The sequence below is a fragment of the Mastomys coucha genome, chromosome X, assembly GCF_008632895.1.
Source record: "Mastomys coucha isolate ucsf_1 chromosome X, UCSF_Mcou_1, whole genome shotgun sequence".
NCBI classification, from domain to species: domain Eukaryota; kingdom Metazoa; phylum Chordata; class Mammalia; order Rodentia; family Muridae; genus Mastomys; species Mastomys coucha.
In genome coordinates, this window is record NC_045030.1 from 16,492,166 (window position 1) to 16,501,940 (window position 9,775).

Sequence of the window (9,775 nt, forward strand, 5' to 3'; positions counted from 1 at the left end):
GACTCCCCCAACTTGGGATTATCCTATGTGTAGACATTAAACCCCTACATTATTGCTGATGCCAAGATTTGCTTGCAGATAGAAGCTTGGTATGGCTATCCTCTAAGAGGCTCTACTAGCACCTGACTGGCAGATGCAGATACTTACAACCAACTATTGGACTAAGCCCAGGGACCCTTATGGAAAAGTTAGGGAGAGGAATAAAGAAGCTGAAAAGGATTGCAACTCCATAAGAAGAACAAAAGTATCAACTAACCAGACCATCTCAGACCTCCCAGGGATTAAGCCACCAAACAAAGTATATACATGGGTGAGTCCATGGCTCCAGCTACATATATAGAAAAGGATCACTTTATCTGGCATCAATGGAAGGGGAGGCCCTTGGTCCTGTCCTTGATGCCCCAGAGAAGGGAGATGCTAGAAGGGTGAGGTGGATAGGTGGGTGGGGGGATACCTTCTTAGAGGTGAGGGGAAGGGGGAAGGGTGGGGAGGATCATTGAGGGGTCACTAGGAAGGGAGACAACATTTGAAAGTAAATAAATAAAATATTGATAAAAAATCAAATGCTTTGGTTAAAGACAAAAGAAAATGAAAAGGAAAGAAAAAGAGAAAGAAATTCATTCTATAAGTTCTGCTACTCTAAAGAACCCTGACTAATACAATGGGCCATGACTTAGAAGTTTGTCAAGAAAGAGTGGGTGTTTTTTTCTTTGTGACAATGCACTTACCAAAGAATAAAAATCATCTACAGTACTCTAAGTAAATACAAAATAAAGATGGCAGAAAAGGCCATAGTGTCAAGAACCTAACCTAACCACACTTTCTTCAGAATCTCTACTCTTCAACTTAGTGTGTTGAATAAACAAATAAGATGGATGGCACAACGGAGCAAAGAAACAATTAACAAGTCCTCAAAAAAAACAAATGCTCAAGAGTTGGAGAGATGGATTAGCAGTTAAAAATGCTGACTGTTCTTCCCAGTATCCATTTGGTAGCTCACAACTATCTGCAACTACTGTTTCAGGGGATCTGACACCCTCACACAGACATATATGCACCATTGCGCATAAAATTCGAATATATACATACGTACATACATACATATGTATGTATATATTAAAAAATAACAAAACTCTAAATGCTTTTAAACTTGACGGAGGAAAATAATTATAGATCACCAATCTAGAAAATATAGGTATAGCTCTTGGTTTTGTCAACTTAGTAGTTGAGCAAGTCATAAAGTCTTGAAATTGAAGATTACTGATAAACAGAAATGGTAGTAACACATATAATACTATTTCATTTTCTGATAGCTCACTTAATCATGTAACTGAAAATCATTGAGTATTGAGTATAACCCAGATCCTGGAAACAAGAACAAGCAAGCCCTGAGCTCCTTTTCAAGCATAGTCCTTGAAATACTTGTAGCAATAGAAACAAATTCTATTGATAATGACTGTTCATATCCTTTGACAAAATAACTATTTACTCAGCACATCCTATTTCTAATAGGTACTGTGATAGGAACTCTTAACAAATTACAAAATGTCTAAGGGGCATCATGATGATTCTCATTTTAGCCTATGAGGCAACTATAGTTCTGGGAACTGAGTAACTTACCGAAGACCATGTACCTTGTTAAGTAGCCAAGCTGAGATTTTAGCCCCCAGACTGAATGCTTTACTACTATGTTTTCTACCCTGCCACACTGCCCAGGTGTGATGTGGCTATGATTATCCACGTCTTTTTTCCTAATTAGGTACACAAATGACTATTCTTTTAGTCAAAAATGTAATTTTCTGTGAAATACAGCTTTTGTGCAGGACAACAAAGAGTCTTTGTTAACTCAGTTCTGATACAATGCAATCTGTCTAAATTGTCCTCTAAAAATGAAAGTTGAAAATTACTAATCCAGTAACAGACAAAAACAAAAGGCACATCAGCCTCATCAGGGCCAGACAAGATGACACATACAATTATTCATTACCAACAGAGAGAGTTTTTTAATATAAAATTTTTAGATTTATATTATGCACACAAATGTTTTGCTTACACATATGTCTATGTACCATATGTATACCTGGTATCTGCAGGTCAAAAGTGGACAACAGATTCCTTGGAACTGCAGTTATGGGTATTGATAAACTATCCATTGGATGCTGGGAATTGAACCCAAGTCCTGTACAAGATCAGTAAGTGTTTGTACTTGCTGACTCATCTCTCCAGGGAGAAACTTGGTGTGCATAGTCTCTGAGACTCAATGTCAGGGCAATTACAGATAGAAAGAACAGATGTGCTTCCATTTTCCCCTCATGGATCATCATGATCATTTAGTATCACTGGAGCAGGGCAGTTGGTCATAATGTACCATACGAAACTGTTTCCTGGATTCCTTATGTTGATTGTGGGGAAAAAAAATAGCTTAAAGGTTTGCCTTATCCAAGTTATAGTCCCTACTACAACGTCAACATTTAAGCATCAACTCATTGATTCACACATACATACAACAGTGATATCTCTAGCACCAGAGCTATAGATATAGAAAAATCAAATACTGTGTCCATGATTAAGACGCTGCACTCCTCATTGGCTGTTAATTATAAGTCAGAACTGAACAAGAGTTCAGAGAACATCTGACCCTATTCTTACCTTACAGAGTCCAAAGGCAGCCCAGGGACCAGAAGTGGCATGCTAACAGGAGCACAGTCATTGTTTACTAGATGCTGCAAAAGAAACAACTACCATGAGGGTAGAAGAGATGGGTTATAGTTTATAGGGGTAAATTGAAGTCTTTGTCCTTGGTCAAAACCTGGTTCCGGGGAGAGATGTGTGAGTTACTTTGTGTTAAAGATAGAAGGAACAGAAAAATTGGAAACAGAGTCTATCTTCACATGACTATAGACTACCTACCTGTGTGACCTATCTACTCCTTTGACCTCACTTTGGACATCTAAAAAGCAAGGATACTACTATGAATGTGGCTCAGTTCTCAGGGCCCTAAGACAAACAAAAAGATAGAAGATATAAGAAATGAATGTTCCAAGCCAAAAATTGCTTCCACAATGTTTTCCATTTTTAAAAAATAGAGCTTTAGTAACAGCTACTAAAACTTATACTGGCTTTGTTCCCTAGGATGCTATATAGCACTATAGCCTACTCGTTTTTAGCCAGCATCTATGAAAACCTACATCTTTGAGATACAAGTATACTGAGAAAATATTTACCAAATGACCTCTCTCCCTGCCTCACATCAAGTCCCCTTCTCTCTCAGTCAACATCCTTTATGGCTGTTATTTGATTTTCTCTCTGGACTCTGTGATTCTTTATTGTAGAATGACTCACTGTAAAAGGGGAAAAATTACTCTGATGTCTGTCACTTTTCAAGGAAGTACTGAGTGGGATATTAATTAATACAAGACAAACACACTCCATTTCAAAGGGTTTTAGTGTCAAGTTGGCAGAGCATCAGAAGCCAGTTGGGGTCAGAAATTTACCCCAGGATAACCTTAAGCCATTAAAAAGTAATAGAAAAGCATCATAAATGTTCCCCTTTCAGTATTGATTACTCATGAGTCTGGAAGCACGCTGATGTACCATTCTAGTCTCTGCAGTTACATTTGTGTGTGTGTGTGTGTGTGTGTGTGTGTGTGTGTGTGTGTGTATACACAAGTGCACACACAACACAAACACACAAGCACACAGCCGTCCTGGTTTGGTGTGGAGGAAAATCTATTTTTGCACCCCATGAGAGGCACTGCCAGTAAAAGATCATGTAGTTCCACTAAGCAAATCAAAGTGATTTTCTTTTAAAGAACTGCATACTTGCTCCAATTTTCCTGTCTAAATTATCCAAAGCCCTTACAGCCTTGATATAGTTCACTTAAAGATCATTACTCATGTTACTGAGTGGGCTGCAGAGTGATTGTGCCTACGCAAGGTATTCTTCTGGGTGTTTGAAAATGACAGCAGTTAGCTCTGGTACTGAATGTACTGAAATTAACTCAAACTCGCAAAGTTCCATCAAGACCATTTAAGGAAAGGTATTTACCTTGCAACTTAAGTAAGGGAAAGGGAGGTGGAGTGACAGGAAGCATTAAGTAATTACTGAAAATGTTGAAGTTGGATGACTGTATATATAGGTTCACCCCTAGCCCCATACAACAGGATGTTGCAAGTAGCAATATGGCCATCAAAATTTGTGTTTAATATAAATTAGTATTGCAAAATCAGACATGGGGATCTGATTTTGCAATAATATTAAGGATCACCACTTTCTCTCAACTTCTTCTATCTGATTTGGCACATAAAGACTATGTGCCATGCTGGGCGGTGGTGGCACACACCTTTAATCCCAGCACTTGGGAGGCAGAGGCAGGCAGATTTCTGAGTTCAAGGCCAGCTTGGTCTAACAGAGTGAGTTCCAGGACAGACAGGGCTACACAGAGAAACCCTGTCTCGAAAAACCAAAAAAAAAAAAAAAGACTATGTGCCACAAGTCATTTGTAGCTAAGGTCCAACAGGGGCCTTTCTGAAAGAAACTGAAGAAATAGTTGTCTAAGCACAGAAGAGGGGCTTGTTTTCTAGAGCATGGACAAAAAAAAAAAAGTTAAGAGATTGTGCGGTATATAATACTCCTCCAAAATGTCTCTGCTCTTAATTACCTTTTCCCCTTATCTCTGGTAAAAGAAGCCCACAAAGTTTTCTGTGTCAGAAAAGGCATTTGAAAAATAGGCGATCAGCCACCTGGAAGATGCCTAAGCTCATTTTCCTCCCATCGGAGACTTATTACTAGCAATGTGTGTATGTTTGTACATTTTGACTAATAATTATAGAGATTTATGGGAGATGCTCTTTGAAATACTGGTTCCATTGAATTAGAAAGGAATATTCTTCCAATATTTCTATGGGCCCAGTATCGTCATAAACATGACTCACCAAATGATTTCAAGTCAATTTAATGGAAATAATTCTCTAGAGTAGGATAATAGACTTCCATTCAGAAGTTGACTTTGCTTCAGTGAGTTTCCCAAATAAACAACCATGAACTAATTGAAATTTATATTTTAAAATGCAAACATAAAAAGATTACACTTTGCAGAAGCCTCCTCAACAATAGTATCTGCAAATATTCTGTTTTTCTTACCCGTTTTGTTAGTTAACCTCAGGTTTTTGGAATTTTCGTGAATGTATCAATTGCCCTACTCACAAGCATGATATTGTTACTATTAACAAATTCTTGGTGCCACTCTCTCTACATTAATTATTACTACCTGTATGTGAAATGTTCATTTTCAAATGTGGGCAATTTAAATGCTCTGAAATATTTTTATATTAACTGAAAATACTAGCAAGGGAGGGACATAAATAGGTGGATCCCTGGAACATACTGGTCTAGTCAATCAGTGAACTCTGGGTTCAGTTAAACCTTCTTAATGTTGCAACCCTGTGATATAGTTGCTCCTGTTGTGGTGATCCCCAACCATAAAATTCCTTTTGTTGCTACTTCATCACTGCAATTCCACCATTATAAACCATAATATAAATATCTAATATGTGACCCCCCCCCCAAAGGGTCATGACCCACAGGTTGAGAACTACTCGGTTAGAGAGGTATCCAACATCCACCTATGGTCTCTACAAATTCGTAGATATGTCACCCTCCCACTCATGTGTACACCCAACCACACACAATGAACAATATACTAACTAACAAAAATATTTTGCCCAGTTTTACACAGCTGTTTTATGAGTCTGAAGCTAAAATTCAAAAGCAAGTCAATTTGCCTGAGTGTCCTGTTTCTCAAAAAGATCCAAGTATCCCTGTGGGTAGCATATTTGGATTATTGATGATCAAATGCTTCGTGGTTATCATGCCATGCAGGACTTTTTCTTTTGTTGTATTTGTGGTTGTGTTTGTTCTTCCGAAGTCTAAGAATATCTTCAAAACAGAAAAAGGGAATTTGGAATGGGGGTTAAAGAGCCCACTCTCATATTCTGTGTGATTTTCCTTCTCTGTAATGTTCTTTTTCCTCTGACCTATAGTATCCTCTTTATATGCCTGAGGCTAGTTCAACCCATGTGACTGGTTCTGCCTGTGTAGCAGCCTTAAGTCTGGCCAGAGACAATTTGAGCATGAATCATTCATATGGAACCTAGCATAAGAAACAGTATACATACATTCTTCCTTCAGAATTCAGAATTATGGTTTTTTTATTAAATAACTAAGTAGCAGGCCTATTTTGAACATTTCCTTCCCACTTTGTAGTTGGGCTCTCTCCATTTGAAATAGATCACACTACGCATAGATGCATCAAGACCACTTAGCTTCAAACTGTACCATCTGCCTAATATTTAGACAATAATAACATAGCCACAGTGGTGGAAATTATCAGGCATATATAGTTAAAAATATTGATAGTAGTAATAATAACAACAGCAGCCCTTATTGTAGTTTAGGCATCTTGCTGTAAGTGATACGGACCTTATCTCATTTAGTCTTTACAAAACTCATATGCAAAAGCTCCATGATGATCTTCCTTATACAAATGGAGAATCCAAGGCTCAGAACGATTAACTTACTCAAAGCCACATCATCTAACGAGAGAAGAGATTTGAACCCATATTTGGCTGTTTTCCAGACACATTGTTGACCTTCAAAATTGGTGATGTTGGAACCTGCATACACCTCATGGTAACAATTAAATGTGTCTTTAGAAGTGGAACCCAGGCAGCATGAATTTGGGGAAAAATTTTCCAGTTATTTCCATGTAGCAAAAAGTTTTGAAATTTTATTACTGAAAATATTGGCTGTGTAGTTAGGTCACTTTTTATATGTTGATAAAAGGTCACATTAAAAGCTTGGGAAATTATCTGCCCCCCCACACCTGACTCTCACATTCCTTATGGACTCTGAAGATCTAGTCAAGCTTAAATATTCCAAGACTCTTGGTTTAACTTGAAAATTGGGATGTCCTCTCTACTTATAAATGTAAATCTAGAAAATTCTATCTGTAATATATTGTGGAAACAGTCTAACAATACCACCATACCAGCAAGGAGTGCATTATTATTTGACTGTATCACCTTCAACCCTCCACTTAGTTGCCTGTCTATATTCCTCTGTGAGGATATACTTCTTTTCTTTTTATTTCTCTTCTTTTTATTCAGTTCTGGAGACAAAACCCAGAGCTTCACAAAAGCTAACCTCATTGTATACCATTCAGCCATACCCTTCGTCCAAGACAGTCTTGAAGAAAATGATGACCATCTGCTAGAAGTGGTTGGAAAAGACCATCCTAGAACCACACTACATAACACCAGAGAATATCACATGCATGGAAATGGGGTCAGGACTGGAGCTGAAGCTATGCATTGTGAAGCTTAGTGTAGTTGACTTTAGCCTAACCTTTCCTTCTTAGATTTTTTTCATCACGTGCTTATTAAAATTGAGCTGGGCTCAATTTTAAACGTTTAACTATTTTAATTTCAGAACTTTAGAGGCTGAAGTAGATGGACGTCTGTGAGTTCTACATAATGAGTTATAGACTGTCTAGGGTTACAAAGTGAGACTGTCTAAAAAAAATAAATAAGTACATAAGTAATAAATAAAGCATAATAATTAAAGGAGCTTAGTAAAACATAAGCAGGCTATGAAAAAAGCAATAATTAACTGTATAACGGTGAAGAACACGAAGTTAAAGTCAGATAAACAGAGATGAGATCTAATCCTAGCTCCACCTCCTCTAATCCTTAGGCCATGACCAAGATGTATATCCTTTCTTTAATTTGATTTCCAGTTAACAAAATGAATATTCTGTGCAAAGTAACTGCCAAATGGCATTAAGTGTTCTAATTCAAAATGTGGGGGCAAGAAGACTAGAGACAGGAGACCTAGGTATAGACACAGCTATATCACTTACTGACTTGGGATCAGAAATGTTAATTTTCTGAACAACAAATTCCTCATCTCATTCATGGACATGGAGGTAATTAGCCCCTGCCTTTAATGGTCTTTTAAAAGAAATGAAAGTTGTAAATACTGTTTAAGCATTTAAAAGAATCTGGGGATGGTTCAAGTAGTTAAGAACACTTGTTGCTCTTTCAGAAGACCTAGGTTCAATTCTCAGCACTCACAACTGTCCTGCAACTCCAGGTCCAGGGTATCTGACACCTTCATGCATCTATGGGAAGTGAACTCATGTAGTGCAGAGGCATACATTCAGGGAAAACATCCATACAAATAAAATAAACATTCCTTCATTGTTGGTGGGAGTGTAAACTTCTGTAATAAAGTTGGCAGTTTCTCAGAAAATTGGGAATAGTTCTATGTCAAGACTCAGCTATACCACTCCTGGGCATTTACCCAAAAGATGCTCCACTATACAACAGGGACACTTGCTCTACTATGTTCATAGAAATTTTATTCATAATAGCCAGAGACTGAGAGAATGACCAAAATATAGAGCAGACATGCAGTTTGGCCTTTATGTGGGTTCCCCAACAACTGAAGAGGGAACTGTCCCTGACTCTGGTACCTGCCTGTGGATCTCATTCTCCTAATTGGGCTCCCTTGTCTGGCCTCAGTGGGACAGGTTGTCCTGCAGTGACTTGATGTGCCAGCATGGATTTGTATAGTAGGGGTGCTCCCCCATTTCAGAGGAGAAGGGAAGGGAGAAGGAGGAAGTGCTGTGTGAGGGGGGCCTAGGAAAAGGAGAAGAGGGACTACAGTCAGGTTGTAAGGTGCACAAATAAATTAATGGAGATAAATAAATAAGAAAGAAAGAAAAAGAAAAAGAGTAAGGTGTCAAGTGGGAATTCCATTTATTCAAAGCACAGAATTATTTTGACTATTGATAATGGGGAACTTAAATAGCTATTTAAAGATAACTCTTGCCAAATTAAGAAATTATGATTCTGTTCCTCTTTAGAACTAATCTTTGACTTTCTTCTCCATCCAAAATAGACAAGAGGGTTTTTTTGTTTGGTTTTGGTTTTTTTTTAATGTTTTCTTGTTTTTTTGTTTGTTTGTTTGTTTGTTTGTTTTGTTTTGTTTTTTCGAGACAGGGTTTCTCTGTGTAGCCCTGGCTGTCCTGGAACTCACTCTGGAGACCAGACTGGCCTCGAACTCAGAGATCCGCCTGCCTCTGCCTTCCAAGTGCTGGGGTTAAAGGTGTGCGACACCACTGCCCGCTTTTTATGTTTTCTGTATGGAATTACTGGAATACAAATTTTATAGCTGGAAGTGTTCTAAGAGTTTTGTCTAATTCTAGCTTTCTGTGAATATATATTATATTTATTTGTATACATGTCATATAAATATACTTCTAAATTAAACCATTATATATATACATATATGTACATGTATATATATATATATATATATATATATCCCTACACACACATATGTATATATACATTCTGTCCTATGAAGAAGCTTATAAACTTGTGAAACAAGATTCCCATGGCCCCTTCCCAAGTTTAAAAAGGCTGTAGACAATTGCTGGTGTTAGGAGACTTTCTGAGCAGTCACAGCAAGCTTATCACCCATGATAGACTAGAATTGTTAATGATACAGCAGCATACGAGTCACCCACACAACTGTAAGTAATGTCACTAATAAAAACTGGGATGGAATTAATTCTCTTGCTGTCATCATCACCCTATTGTGATGAATATACATTTGTTTATATCTTCCCAGTAAATACCTTGGAATAACAAGAAAGTTGAAAGGGAGTGTAGTGTCCAGAGAGATGCACAGTAGTTAAGTACTCACTGA